A 15,267-nucleotide genomic window follows, 5' to 3' on the forward strand; every position below is an offset into this window, starting at 1 on the left:
ATAAACATCACATGCAATAAAAAATGACATGATATGGCCAATATCATTTTGCTCCTTTTGATCTCCATCTTTGGGGCGCCATGATCATCATCGTCACCGGCATGACACCATGATCTCCATCATCGTGTCTTCGTGAAGTTGTCTCGCCAACTATTACTTCTACTACTACGGCTAACGGTTAGCAATAGAGTAAAGTAATTACATGATGTTTATGTTGACACGCAGGTCATAAATAAATTAAGACAACTCCTATGGCTCCTGCCGGTTGTCATACTCATCGACATGCAAGTCGTGATTCCTATTACAAGAATATGATCAATCTCATACATCACATATATCATTCATCACATCCTTTTGGCCATATCACATCACATGACATATGCTGGAAAAACAAGTTAGACGTCCTCTAATTGTTGTTGCAAGTTTTTACGTGGATGCTATAGGTTTCTAGCAAGAACGTTTCTCACCTACGCCAAAACCACAACGTGATATGCCAATTTCTATTTACCCTTCATAAGGACCCTTTTCATCGAATCTGATCCGACTAAAGTGGGAGAGACAAACACCCGCTAGCCACCTTATGCAACTAGTGCATGTCAGTCGGTGGAACCAGTCTCACGTAAGCGTACGTGTAAGGTCGGTCCAGGCCACTTCATCCCACGATGCCGCCGAATCAAGATAAGACTAGTAACGGCAAGTAAATTGACAAAATCGACGCCCACAACAACTTGTGTTCTACTCGTGCATAGAAACTACGCATAGACCTAGCTCATGATGCCACTGTTGGGGATCGTAGAAGAAATTTAAAATTTTCTACGCATCACCAAGATCAATCTATGGAGTAATTTAGCAATGAGGGGAAGGGGAGTGCATCTACATACCCTTGTAGATCGCTAAGCGGAAGCGTTACTAGAACGCGGATGAGGTAATCGTACTCGTAGCGATTCAGATCGCGGTCGATTCTGATCTAAGCGCCGAACAACGGCGCCTCCGCATTCAACACACGTGCAGCCCGGTGACGTCTCCCATGCCTTGATCCAGCAAGGAGAGAGGGAGAGGTTGGGGAAGACTCCGTCCAGCAGCAGCACGACGGCGTGGTGGTGGTGGAGGAGCACGGTACTCCAGCAGGGCTTCGCCAAGCACTATGAGAGACGAGGAGAGAGGTAGGGTTGCGCCTTGGGAGAGAGAGACTCGTGTGTTGTGCAGCCCCAAAACCTCCACTATATATAGGGGCAAGGGCAAGGGGAGGCGCCCTAGGGTTTCCCCTAGGGGGGCGGCGGCCAGGGCAGATGGGATCTACCCCTTGGGTGACTTGGCCCCCAAGCCAGGAGGTGGGAACCCTAGATGGGGCGCCCCAAACCCCCTGGTCACGTGGTAATAGGTGAGGGGGGCGCACAGCCCCTTAGGCCTCATTTGGTTACAAGGGAAGGATAACCCAGGGTGAAAGACCCCTGCGGGGGATTTTCACCAACACAGGTGATCCCCATCTCCGACGGGGATATCACCCCCTTTCCCTGTGGCAGTTTGGTAAGCAGGGGAAGGCGCTCCAGCGTACAGTCATAATTTAGTATGAAAGATATGGCTCTGTGGTTGGAAAATTATCTCTCGCTGCAATCAAGTTATGACCATTACATACAAGAACATCATGTGACCATCTTCATGTGCTAGAATAAGAACAGCAATACACAAATGTCAGAATTTAGTATGAAATATATATATGATTTTGCAGCTGAAAAAGATCTCTTGTGTACAAACAAAAACATCATGTGACTATTTTCATGGACTAGAATAAGAACAGCAATACACAAATGTCAGAATTTAGTATGAAATATATATGATGTTGCAGCTGAAAAAGATCTCTCGTGTACAAACAAAAACATCATGTGACCATTTTCATGGGCTAGAATAAGAATAGCCATCATTGTTCGACAGGTTCCCAAATTTAGAACTGTCAAGCCAACACCGATACAAATGAATCATACAAGAATTGTGAGGTTGTCGCAGACCTCTCTCTCCATACAAAAAGTTATCGATTATCAAATATTCGTGTCCGGGCTAGCGATACTTCTTGAAGATATAAGTTGTAAGGCAGCGGTCAGTAGTCCTTATCTTCCTCATCGGCCGGGAACTGCAACTCAAAGGTGGCAGAATTATAAACAATGAGGAAGTCAGCAACTATTTCAGAATATACAACCGTTTGGTAAATGGTTTCATACAATTCAACAGATATTTTCTTCAAGCTTTCTAACTGAAAATCAAGAACAGATACAGGTAATAGTAGATTAGTTCCACATAATTCAGCATCATTGGATTACAACAAAAAGTGTAACTCTACATACAGCTGTAACATTTGTCTGTTGTCGTCTACTCTAGAAGGTTCTTTTGATTCTCTAGAAACTCCAGATTTAGACCAACAACCCAAGAATTACAGACTACAAACTCAACAGATGTCACGTGATCCATCATGACATCTGTTAACCGAACTTGACATTCTGAATTTGACAATCAAACTCCCATTACCCCACTGCCCCTGTTAACTGAACTTGACAATTGAGGGTTCATCTTTTAAACTGAAGATCAAGAGAAGCCAGCGATATGAATGAGTACCATGCACAATGCGCGAATGAATTACCAGCTTACTTAGCTCACACTGCACACGCATGTGTGCTTCAGTTCATGGGTGATCGGTCTTGCCTTGTTCAACAACTTTGCAGCGAGACGTGAATGGCACCATCAACACCGCTAGCACCAGCAGTGATCCCAACTCAAGTTCTAGTATGTATGCCACCGACCAGCCCACCTCCGATGTCGCCCAGAGCAACGGACCGCTCAGGATGGGACCTAACTCTAGCAGAGGGTCAAGGGTGGCCGCCGGTCCTGCATCACGATGAGGTCGGCCGGACTTTGTCGCCCATGCCTTTGCGCATCAATAGGGCTCAGAGGCTTTAATTATGTAACATATTTCTATTTTGAGAGATTGACAATGGAAAATTTGGCATTTGGGTGCTCAACTGATTCAGAGTTTACCGGTCAACAGTTCCCACATCGTAGCGACCGTCCAACTCATGCTGTCCTACTGAGGTCCCTCCCTTCACTGCTTCTTCCTAGCTCTAAATCTGCAGAGTGCACAAGAAACTACAGAAGAATACATATGTACTAGCTAGCTATGCAGGGTGAGAAAAACAAACCTATAGGAAGCTGACTGAACTACAGAAAGCTGACATTCATACTCAATTTTTCATGTCCTGAATGTAACTACCACTTTTGCACTCCACCAGAACGCCGGTTAGCAGCGACTACCGATCACTAATTCGTCCAAGTTATGACAATATACATACTAGTATGACTAAATAATTATCTAATCTTGCTGCTCCCAATTGTAATTGTGATGGCAAAAAGAGAAACAGCAATAATCTATGCAGTGTATAGTGGCAAGGACTTGAATGGGAATAATTATCTAATTTTGATGCTCCTAAACCTTGGTTCAATAGCTTGGTACAAAACAAAAGGGGAGAACTTGAATGGAAACAATTTTCATATGTAATTTTTCAGACCATATCCTTCAAAAATAAAATTAGGACAAGGCGTACAGGCTGACTAGTCTCTTCCATATGTGAATTTTCAGACCGCATCTTATTCTTTGACCGAATGTTTACATATACAAAGACAGTAGGCATGTATCTAGTTTAGCACGATGACACTAGGCATGCAACCAATTTAAAAAGCAGGAACTTGGCAAGAATGTGGCAAAGTACATAAATAAGAAAGTTTGCTTTCATGATCTGGTAAATAAAGTGTTGTGTACCTCCTATAACATATGAAATCTGATGTCACATATGTAGTGCAATTTTTTTTTATTTCTGTACAAAATATATGAGCAGATGAGAAGAATGAGATAGAATATGTCCGCGGAACCGACGCCTTCGCCGTCGCCGGAGGGGATCGAAGCTGCGAGGCGGAGGGTAGATCCGGGGAAGGAGAACAGTGACGGTCGCGGTCCGTCACCGTCGCTGGAGGGGCGGAGTTGGATCGTGAGCACCGGAGGGAGGGGGTCGGGAGCGTCACTTCTGTCGCCGGCGGTGGAGCTCGGAGGCGGCCGGGGGCGCTGGATCTTGGCTGACGGCGCTGGAGTTCGCTCGTCTCGGTCGAGCCATGGATATCCTGCCCGACCTCTTGGGTCGTGCCTTTCCTTCCCGTGGAAAGGACAGGGGTCGGGCAGGGTTACCCCTCGACGGACGCGGACCAAATGACGCGGTCGATATCCCTGGGCCAGATCGGCCCGTGGTTGTTCGACCCGAGAAAATAGCGGGGATCCCCCCGGGATCCCTGGAAACCAAATGAGGCCTTAGTGGGCTGGTTTGCCCCCTTCCCTTGGCCTATGAAGCCCCCCAACACTTGTCGGGGCTCCCGAAACACCCTTCGGTCATGCTGGTCATCACCCGGTACCTCCGGAACACTTCCGGACTCCAAAACCCTTCGTACAATATATCAATCTTCACCTCCGGACCATTTCGAAACTCCTCATGACGTCCGGGATCTCATCCGGGACTCCGAACAACATTCGGTAACCGCGTACATACTTTCCCTATAACCCTAGCGTCATCGAACCTTAAGTGTGTAGACCCTACGGGCTCGGGAATAATGCAGACATGACCGAGACATCTCTCTGGTCAATAGCCAATAGCGGGATCTGGATACCCATGTTGTCTCCCACATGTTCCACGATGATCTCATTGGATGAACCACGATGTCAAGGATTCAGTCAATCCCGTATACAATTCCCTTTGTCTACCGGTATAGTACTTGCCCGAGATTTGATCGTCGGTATCCTGATACCTTGTTCAATCTCGTTACCGGTAAGTCTCTTTACTCGTTCCGTAACACATCATCCCGTGATCAACTCCTTGGTCACATTGTGCACATTATGATGATGTCCTACCGAGTGGGCCCAGAGATACCTCTCCGTTTACACGGAGTGACAAATCCCAGTCTCGATTCGTGCCAACCCAACAGACACTTTCGGAGATACCCGAAGTGCACCTTTATATCCACCCAGTTACGTTGTGACGTTTGGTACACCCAAAGCATTCCTATGGTATCCGGGAGTTGCACAATCTCATGTCTAAGGAAATGATACTTGACATTAGAAAAGCTTTAGCAGATGAACTATACGATCTTGTGCTAGGCTCAGGATTGGGTCTTGTCCATCACATCATTCTCCTAATGATGTGATCCCGTTATCAATGACATTCAATGTCCATGGTCAGGAAACCATGACCATCTATTGATCAACGAGCTAGTCAACTAGAGGCTTACTAGGGACATGTTGTGGTCTATGTATTCACACATGTATTACGGTTTCTGGTTAATACAATTATAGCATGAATAATAGACAATTATCATGAACAAGGAAATACAATAATAACCATTTTATTATTACTTATAGGGCATATTTCCAACAGGTATCATTATTTTCTGACCTTCACAGACAATTTGAGTAAGATATGGGTATATCTTCTTGATGAAACATAAATCTAAAACATTTGAAAAGTTCAAATAATTTCAGAGTGAAGTGGAAAATCATCGTAACAAGAAAATAAAGTTTCTACGATCTGATCATGGAGGAGAATATTTGAGTTATGAGTTTGGTCTTCATTTGAAATAATGCGGAATAGTTTCGCAACTCACGCCACCCGGAACACCACAGCGTAATGGTGTGTCTGAACATCGTAACCATACTTTATTAGATATGGTGCAATCTATGATGTCTCTTACCAATTTACCACTATTGTTTTGGGGTTATGCATTAGAGACAACTGCATTCACGTTAAATAGAGCACCATCTAAATCCGTTGAGACGACGCCATATGAACCGTGGTTTGCCAAGAAACCAAAGTTGTCATTTCTTAAAGTTTGGGGTTGCGATGCTTATGTGAAAATGTTTCATCCTGATAAGCTCAAACCCAAATCGAAGAAATGTGTCTTCATAGGATACCCAAAGGAGACATTTGGGTACACCTTCTATCACAAATCCGAAGGCAAGACATTCGTTGCTAAGAATGGATCCTTTCTAGAGAAGGAGTTTCTCTCGAAAGAAGTGAGTGGGAGGAAAGTAGAACTTGATGAGGTAACTGTACCTGCTCCCTTATTGGAAAGTAGTTCATCATAGAAATCTGTTCCTGTGACTCCTACACCAATTAGTGAGGAAGCTAATGATGATGATCATGTAACTTCAGATCAAGTTACTACCGAACCTCATAGGTCAACTAGAGTGAGATCCGCACCAGAGTGGTACGGTAATCTTGTTCTGGATGTCATGTTACTTGACCATGACGAACCTACAAACTATGATGAAGCGATGATGAGCCCGGATTCCGCGAAATGGCTTGAGTCCATGAAATCTGAGATGGGATCCGTGTATGAGAACAAAGTATGGACTTTGATCGACTTGCCCGATGATCGGTGAGTCATTAAGAACAAATGGATCTTCAAGAGGAAGACGGATGCTGATAGTAGTGTTACTATCTATAAAGCTCAAATTGTCGCAAAAATGTTTTCGACAAGTTCAAGGTGTTGACTACGATGAGATTTTCTCGCTCGTATCGATGCTTAAAAGTCTGTCTGAATCATGTTAGCAGTTGCCGCATTTTATGAAATCTGGCAAGTGGATGTCAAAATTGCATTCCTTAATGGATTTCTTAAAGAAGAGTTGTATATGATGCAACCAGAAGGTTTTGTCGATCCTAAAGGTGCGAATAAAGTGAGCAAGCTCCAGCGATCCATCTATGGACTGGTGCAAGCATCTCGGAGTTGGAATATATGCTTTGATAAAGTGATCAAAGCATATGCAGACTTGCAGTGAAGCCTGTATTTACAAGAAAGTGAGTGGGAGCACTACATCATTTCTGATAAGTATATGTGAATGACATATTGTTGATCAGAACTAATGTAGAATTTTCTGGAAAGCGTAAAGGAATGTCTGAAAGGAGTTTTTCAAAGAAATACCTCGGTGAAGCTACTTACATATTGCGCCTAAGGGATCCCTGGTGTTCCTGAAGACTAGTCTCAACCTGAATAGCCTTGTTCACCAAGGTGGCGAAGTCGGCAAAGTCATGAGCGAGCAATGCCAGCTTAATATCAGGGTGAAGTCCATCACGGAACTTTTCCTGCCTACGAGCATCAGTTGTAATGTCTTCTTCAACATAACGAGACAATTCCAGAAATTCCCGCTGATAAGCATCTACAGTATTGTTGCCTTGGGTGAGGTTGCGGAAATCCCGCTTCGTCCTGTCCATGATTCCCTGAGGAATGAAACAGGCACGAAAGGCAGCTTGGAAATCCGGCTAAGTGATGACCGTTCCAGTAGGCAGGGTACTCCTGTGGCTGTCCCACCATTGAGCAGCGGGACCCTTCAGAAAGAAAGATGCAAAGGTGACATAGCTAGCAGGGGCCACACTAGCAGACTCCATTTCATATGTGATGTCGCAGAGCCAGTCATCAGCATCAAGGGGTTGAGTTGAGCTGCAGTAAATAGTTGGGTTGAGACGCATGAAGTCCTGTAGAGTTCCTGGGGTTGGCTGTTGATTCCTGTTCGGACGAGGAAACTGAGCCATCATTCCTCCATGAACTGGCGGTTCAGCTCAAATTATTGCATCATTCCAGCAAAGAATTCGGGCGGTGGTGGATCGTTAGCACCACGGCCACGACCAGCGGGTCTAACCATCCTGCTAACAAGTAACAGGGGGTAGTTCATCATTGAGCATTTGCAAAAACAAGGATCATTCATGATGAAACATGCATAATGAAAGAGGTATGATGGATACCACTTCGTTGTCATCACGACGATGTGTGTACTATCCAGAACACTATTCTAAGGAAAACTATGGCTTATCCAACTTTGGGGTGGATGTGGTCACGGGATCCTAATGTTAGAGTTAATAAAACCATTTAAACCCGAATAGAAGAGAGATCAGAGTCCCAGAGTATAGACGAGGAATAAAAGATCCTAATACCACCCATATGGTGATGTGGGCCCGTAAGCCACACAGGCATGTTAGTAAAAGTTTTTGTAGTGACTAGACTCGACTTCGGCCAAGGAGTTGGAAAGGGGGCTACCTACAGGCAGTCGACTCTGATACCAACTTGTGACGCCCTCGATTCAATCGTACACTAATCATACACGCAAATGTGTATGATCAAGATCAAGGACTCACGGGAAGATATCACAACACAACTCTAGACACAAATTAAAATAATACAAGATTTATATTACAAGCCAGGGGCCTCGAGGGCTCGAATACATAAGCTCGAATACACAAGAGTCAGCGCAAGCAACAATATTTGAGTACAGACATAAGTTAGATAAGATTGCCTTAAGAAGGCTAGCACAAAAGCAACATCGATCCAAAAGGCAAGGCCTCCTGCCTGGGAGCCTCCTAACTACTCCAAGTCGTCAGCGGCCGTCACGTAGTAGTAGGCACCCTCGGGGTAGCAGTAGTCTTCATTGGTGTTGTCTGGCTCCTAGACTCCGTCATCTGGTTGCAACAATCGGGTAAAGGAAGAAAGAGGTAGCAAAGCAACCGTGAGTACTCATCCAAAGTACTCGCAAGACTTACATCAGATCTAAACTAAGTATGCATCTGTATCAAAGGAAATGGGTTGTATCTGTGGACTAAACTGCAGAATGCCAGAATAGAGGAAGGGCTTAGTCCTATCGATGACTAGCATCTTCTGGAAACCACCATCTTGCAGCAACAAGAGGGAGTAGAATAGCATAAAGTAAAGTAGCAGTAGTGTTATCAACCTCGGCCAGAGATCCTTTCTCGACTCCCAGCGAGAAAGCAATCCTAGAGCCATACTATCCATTCATCATATCCATTTCTCATATCCATCCATTTCTCACCACAAGTATCCAGTTCTAGTTGTATCGATCGGGATACAACTCCAAGTGTCCGTTACCGTAGGATAGGATATCGATAGATGTTTTCTTCCCTGCAGGGGTGCTCCAACTTACCCACCATGCTCGATTAACTCCAGCCGGACACAACTTTCCTGGGTCATGCCCGGCCTCGGCCAAACAATACGCCGCAACCTGACCTAGGCTTAATAGAGAGGTCAGCACACCGAACTAAACCTATGCCCCTAGGGGTCATGGGCCATCTCCCCGGGAACTCCTGCATGTTGCATGGGCGGCCGGTGAGCAGACCTAGCTACCTCCTTCAAAAAGGTAGGTGCTTACCAGTCCAACCCGGCGCGCGCCACTTATTCGCTGATGTCTATTAAGCTTCGGCTGATGTATACGACGCAGAACGCCCATACAATGCCCACGTGATGGTTAGTGATATCAGGCCAGAGGCCCCTCAGATCAAATATCCAAACCGTAGTGGATTACGAGCACGCGGTAACGAGCAGAGACTCACGATCGATGTGACCCCGTCGCCCCGTCTCGAGTACTTGCGGCAAGGGCTAAGAATGCTCGGCCATGCCTCGTAAGTATCTCGCGGGCACCTTCCAGGTCAACCCGACTCCACATCACTCGCTATTAAGCTCGCGCGGGTACCCCTCAGGGTCGACCCGTCTTTAGTAACATGGTTCAGTGTAAAGTCATAGTAACCATAGTAACTGTGTGTCTAACACCAAAGGGAATACCCGAGGAATCACCCCCGGTGAATTCCACTCGATGTTATCATCAAGGTGAACGTAAGAGGATCCACCCTCGAGGTTCACACTTGAGGGGTTGCACGATAGAGCCATAACGGAAGTGGTTAAGGAGGAAATCACCCTCGATGATCACAACCGAATAGCTACACTACAGAGATCTCATCAGGAGTGATGTATGAGGTTCCACCCTCGGCACTCGATGGTAACTCTGCAGAGTCGAGCAACAAAGGGGCGTGATGTGACGTGAGGTGTCGGGGCCTGGTCTTCGATCCCGTTGATCGGGTCTTCTGATAATCCAGCGGGGCAGTCAGGTCAAGTGGGGGGTCACTGATGGGTATCTAACCAACCTATACTAAGCAGTTTAGGATAAGCAGGCAGGTAACAATAGCAGGTTACAATAAACAGGCTATGCAGCAGAATAGGAGCAAACAATTACAATAGCAAAATCTAGTGCAAGCACGAGAGAATGGAATGGGCAATATCGGGAAGATCAAAGGGGGGCTTGCCTGGTTGCTCTGGCAAGGAGGGGTCGTCGTCGACGTAGTCGATCACAGGGGCATTAGCATCGGTCTCGAGGTCTACTGGAGAGAAGAGGGGGAAGAAACAGTAAATATAAAGCAAACATAGCATCACAAAGCGTAACGTGGCAATATGTTGTGTCGGGTGTGACCTAACGTAAGGCTACACGATATAGGTGAAGGGGGAATTCAACCAGGAACATTTTCCCGGTTCCGGACCTGTGTCAGACAGATGACCGGAGGGGGAAAGTTCCATGTTCAGATAGTTAGGGGCATCTGACAGGTATGTGGGTAGCGTATCTGGGTTCGCCTCATTTTTCTGAGCAACTTTCATGTATAAAGGTGATGTCAGCATGACATCACCATGATGTCAGCAGGTCAAACCCAGCTGACCAGAGTCAAACCTGGCCTGTGGGTCCAGCGGCACCCACCTGTCATCCTCTGTTTAGGTTAATTAGGGTTTAGCTAATCCAATTAGTGTTTAATTAAACTAACTAATTAAATAGAATTAATTAACTTAATTAATTCACTAATTAATTAATGTAATTAATTATTAATTTTATTAAGTCATTTTTATTTTCTTTTTCCATTTTTTTAAAACATTCTATGGGCTGGGCCCCTCTGGTCAGTGGCCCGAAGGGGCTAGTGGGCACGGGCGACAGGGGCAAGCGCCACCCGAATGGGCGCGTGCCCATGGGCGCGCTGGGCGCAGACTCGCCGGCGACCCCGGGCGTGGTCAGGCGCGGGCGAGGCCGCGGCAAGGGACGGCGGGGCCGAGCGGCAATGGCGAGCGGCGAGCACGAGCGGAGACGGCTGCGAGCATGCGGGCCAGCAAGGCCGCAGCAGCGGGCGCCGGACGGCGGAGGTGCTGCAGGGCGCTGCGGTGAGTGCGCGGTGGCGCGGTTGGCGCGAGCAGGAGGAGGCAAAGGAGCGAGCGGGCATGCGCGGGTCTGCATGCGCGGCGGCGCTGGCGGAGCAGAGCCGCGGGGCGGGGCTCGGACGCGCGAGCAGGGGAGGTCCGGGCGGCTACAGGCAGCGCCCGGTCACGGTGGCGGCGGTGATGGCCGCGAGCGGGCAAAGCAGGGGAGGCGAGCCATGGGCGCGGGCAGTGCAAAGGGGTGCGCGGTTAGGGCGCGACGATGGCGTTTGGTCGATGCGGAACGAGAAGGAAAGGAGGGCTCACCCCCGTTGCAGAGTAGGGGGTCGGCGAGGCTCGATGGAGCCGATGAGGGCGAGATGAGGAGGCGAGCGACGTGGATGAGGAAGTCCGGCGACGGGGGGGGGGGCTCCGCGCGGTGACGTCGGCCTCGGGGCGCCGCGGGTGTCGGGGGCGAGGCGGGGCAGTGCCGGGAACGGGCGCCGGCGTCGTGGGGGAGGGCGCGGGGCACAGTCGCCGGGGTTGCCGCCCTCGATCTGGATCAGGACGGGGGGCAGAGGAGCGAGGGAAAACGTGGGAGGGAGTGGGGGAACGGGGTGACCGGGTTAGGGTTAGCGAGGCAGTGGGGGGTTAGGTAGGCGCGGCTGGGCCGGCCTGGGGGTTACCTGGGCCGAAGGCCCAGTGAGGGGCGGGGCCTTTCCCCTTTTCTTATTTTTTTAAACAAAAAACCTTTTCTGTTTTCCTTATTAAAGGGTATTTAAACACTTTATAAAAGGTTGGTTCCACCACCAAAATTAGTTAGGGATTATTTGCCACATGACCAACATTTTAGATTTCATGTCTGAGCATTTTTGAATTCCACACATAAATTCAAATTGAATTCAACTGGAATCTGAAATGAGAGAGAACCAAAGGTGATCAAACACTTGTTTAGCAAAATGATTAACTTAACCCCAGGGTTACTGTACCATCATTACACCGGGGTGTTACACCCTAGTCTGAGTTCACTTTCCCTGTTCCAAGGGAAGCCATGCAACTCTTCCAAGTGGCGACCCAGACAGTCGTAGGTGACGGTTGTGACACCCTGAGACCGATGCTTGAGAAGACTTCCATATGTTCTGGTTTCGCCGTGCGTTTCTTTTGTGCCTGCCCTTTTATATTTTTTGCATTGCATCATGTCATCATGCCATCATCTCATAATTGCATGATCTTCGGTCCATTTAAATCAAGGGAAATCACATGGTGGTTTCTCTTTATAACATATCCTCCCAATATTTTTAGGGAGCTATATTCCATTAATTTGGAATCATCATAACACACGTGCAAAATAATTCCCTTGGCCTTTTCTTCTTCAAGTGTTGACTCTCTAACCTTGCCTTATGTCTTTTCTTCATTTTTTGGAGCTCCACCTAAATTCTCAACATTTTTGGACACTTCTATAACCAAGCCCTAGTTCAAACCCATTTGAATTAAATTCAAATGTGTTTGAATGACATCTTTCAATCATGTCTCCCCTAATTTTCATGGACCGTGCACATTTTTATGAGTCTGTAAAGTTTATCTGCGTGTCCAACTTCTTTCCCTAACCCCTCTTTCTTTTCTTTCTTAATCTCTGTTTTTTTTCCTCTTTTCTTTTAGTAGTGTGAGAGAGCCCAGCAGGCCGACCTTTAGGCCATCTCTAGGCCCAGCCGCGCCCCTGCCCACCTGGGCCTCGTAAACACCTGGGCCGGCCCCAAGGCCACCTCCCCCTAACCCTAGCTCTACCTTAGCCCAATCCCTCGCACACCTCTCCTTCTCTCGATCCCTCCCTCGCGCCGCCAGGAGAGGAGGCACGGCACTCGAACCCACCATCTCCCCGATCCCATCTCCCCTCGATCCGTCCTTCTCGTGCCCTCTCCCTCGCGCCGCCAGAGGCAACGTGCACTGCTGCCTCGCTCAGCCTCCCTCCTCCTTCGATCCAGGGATCCAGGCCAGAGCCCCGTCGGCCTCCTCACCGCTGTCGCGCCCACGGGGCCACCAGCATGCCTGGCTCGTCCTCCCCCTCTGATCCCTCAGCCATGACGCTCCGCCCCCCCTTGCCTCGTCCGCGCCGGCGACCAGCAGCAGGCTGCTGCTCTGCGTCGCGCCTCCTGCCATGGCCTCCTCCTCGCCTCGAAGCCCCACTCCCTGGGCTTCTTCCTCGCGCTCCTTGCCATGGTCACGTGCCCCTCGATCCAGCGGGTCGATGCCCTGCCTTGTCGTCATTCGCCTACGGCGAGCACCCGCAGAAGCTCATCCACCTCTCCATGCGCCTGTTTCCTCTCCAGCGCTGCCCCTGTTGCCTCTTGTTTTGACCGCAGAGATCCTTCGACGACCCGTGTACCTCGCCGTGACTGCTTCTTGTCGTTGGACTGCCGAGATGCAGCCCCGAGGCTCTTCATGATTGCTGCAAAAGTCCACCTCGACACCACTTGCACCCCCATGTTTCGGTGATCCTTCGTCCGCACGCCAAGATCGAACCCGTCAAGTACAACCACACCGTGTTGATACGGGAACCACCACCGTCGACCTCCGAAGAACAGGGTTTTGCCGAGTACCCCTTCGTTTTGTCAAGACCATCAAGTCCGTCGACGACAAGTGCACGACTACGCGGATTGTACCAAGTACCCCTTGGTTTCGACGAGACCAGCAAGTCCGAAGAACGCCAAGTTCGACGACGCTCTCCGCCCGAACGACTACCGCCCACGTGTACCTCTCCATCGCCGTGGGTTTCGTCAAGTTCAACGGTGAACCCTGAAGCCCTCGGATTCGTCAAGTCCGAAGATGCAAGTACCACTCCGAACCATGTACGATGACCGTCACTGAAGACTCGTGTAACGCGAACGTCAAGTTCGACTACCGTCGCGTGAACCGCTACTTCCACTATGAACGTGAACGACTACCGTCGCGGAACAACTACTTCCTCTACTTCCCTCTACGAACTCAAACCGTCCCGTTTGCACGCTTTGAAGGTATAATCGCCGAGAACGAACGTCCGAGAATGAATGCTTGTGTCGTACGGGGTGCACCCTTTGTCTGCACCGTGTCTGAATTGTCACTCGTTTTCCATGCCACTAACCCATAGGAACCCGGTAGTCGGGATCACCCCACCATCTTTTTGCATGCTCCCGTCACTTTTCCTTTTGCACCGGTATTTCCATGAGCTACCGGAACTGTTATCGTTCTCGTGGCACTCCCTTTCTTTCCACCACGGTGACAAATACTTCATAATGCTCTTATCAACTTTTAACAAATATTGCATAAACTTGCACATGTCATTCGCATCATGATAATAACATTTAAATGTTTAAAATTTGTTGTTGCACCAAATTGATAAATGCATATGGGGATTTACCGAAATTATTGTTTGTTGTTCCGGCCTCATTTAAACTTGCCTAGTTAGTTTGTTTTCATATGCTTCACCTCTTGCCATGTTAACCAACATTTAAATTTGTTGAGTATCTAACCGAGAGAGAACTAATATTTGATGTGGTGTGTCATCAATATGCAACTCGTTGCATATTGAGCTCCACTTAACTTGTAGAGTTGTTTGTGCTTTTTGCCATGCCATGTTTCATTAAACCAGACATGCATCATACTTGGTTGTGCATCATGTCATGTTTATGTGGTGGTTGTTTACTATGTTGTGTGCTTCTTTCCGGTGTTTGATTCTTCGGGTTGGTTCCGATAACGTCGCGTTTGTGAGGACCCGTTCGACTACGTCCGTTTGTCTTCTTCATGGACACGTTCTTCTTCCTTGCGGGATCTCAGGCAAGATGAACATACCCTCGAAATCACTTCTATCTTTGCTTGCTAGTTGCTCGCTCTTTTGCTATGCCTGTGCTGCGATACCTACCACTTGCTTATCATGCCTCCCATACTGTTGAGCCAAGCCTCTAACCCACCTTGTCCTAGCAAACCGTTGTTTGGCTATGTTACTGCTTTGCTCAGCCCCTCTTATAGCGTTGTTAGTTGCAGGTGAAGATTGAAGTTTGTTCCTTGTTGGAACATGGAGATGTTGTTCCTTGTTGGAACATGTTTACTTGTTGGGACATCACAATATATCTTATTTAATTAATGCATCTATATACTTGGTAAAGGGTGGAAGGCTCAGCCTTATGCCTGGTGTTTTGTTCCACTCTTGCCACCCTAGTTTCCGTCATATCGGTGTTATGTTCCCGGATTTTGCGTTCC

At 48.0% G+C, this 15,267-nt stretch overlaps 1 long non-coding RNA gene across 2 annotated transcripts; it reads right to left on the reverse strand.

Annotated features, from left to right (window-relative positions):
* Positions 1-1,801: 1,801 nt before the first annotated feature.
* LOC123147676 (uncharacterized) lies at positions 1,802-4,245 on the reverse strand. 2 transcript variants are annotated; one of them, XR_006473382.1, is made up of 2 exons: positions 2,641-4,245; positions 1,802-2,128 (listed from the first exon to the last, which is right to left on the reverse strand). It is a non-coding gene; the product is annotated as an uncharacterized lncRNA (long non-coding RNA). The 2 variants fall into 2 exon arrangements; XR_006473381.1 differs by having other exon boundaries at positions 2,633-4,245.
* Positions 4,246-15,267: the final 11,022 nt, after the last annotated feature.

Source organism: Triticum aestivum, chromosome 7A (assembly GCF_018294505.1).
Source record: "Triticum aestivum cultivar Chinese Spring chromosome 7A, IWGSC CS RefSeq v2.1, whole genome shotgun sequence".
Lineage (NCBI taxonomy): Eukaryota > Viridiplantae > Streptophyta > Magnoliopsida > Poales > Poaceae > Triticum > Triticum aestivum.